This window comes from Nerophis lumbriciformis, linkage group LG23 (genome assembly GCF_033978685.3).
Source record: "Nerophis lumbriciformis linkage group LG23, RoL_Nlum_v2.1, whole genome shotgun sequence".
Classification (NCBI taxonomy): domain Eukaryota; kingdom Metazoa; phylum Chordata; class Actinopteri; order Syngnathiformes; family Syngnathidae; genus Nerophis; species Nerophis lumbriciformis.
Window position 1 is genome coordinate 39,479,161 of NC_084570.2, and position 348 is coordinate 39,479,508.

At 56.3% G+C, this 348-nt stretch overlaps 1 protein-coding gene across 1 annotated transcript in view; it reads right to left on the reverse strand.

Annotated features, from left to right (window-relative positions):
- LOC133622696 (vesicular inhibitory amino acid transporter-like) overlaps nucleotides 1-113 on the reverse strand; it is an 11,424-nt gene extending 11,311 nt beyond the window's left edge. Inside the window, exon 1 of the mRNA XM_061985560.2 lies at nucleotides 1-113. This exon is cut by the window's left edge and continues 497 nt beyond it. The gene's annotated coding sequence lies outside the window, so the exon portion shown is untranslated.
- Nucleotides 114-348: the final 235 nt, after the last annotated feature.

Here is a 348-nt window from a genome sequence, read left to right on the forward strand (position 1 = left end):
CCATCGTCCGTCCACGGAAAAACTCACGTGTGGGAAATCAATCCGAAGATGACCTCAGTGGCATCAGGAGGGGAGAAGAGGGAGGAGAAGAAGAAGAAGAAGAAGAGGAGGAGGAAGAATTGGTGTGCCGCGAACCGGGGGGAGAGAGAGAGAAAGAAAGTGAGTGAGAGTGAGTGAGAGAGAGAGGGGGGGGGGGGGGGGGGGGGGGGGGGAGAAGATGGAAAGAGAGAGAGGGAGGGAGAGAGAGAGAGAGATGGGGAGAGAGAGATGGAACGAGAGAGAGATGGGGGGGAGAGTGAGAGAGAGTGAGGGGGAGTAAAGAGAGATGTAGAGAGAGAGAGAGGAGAG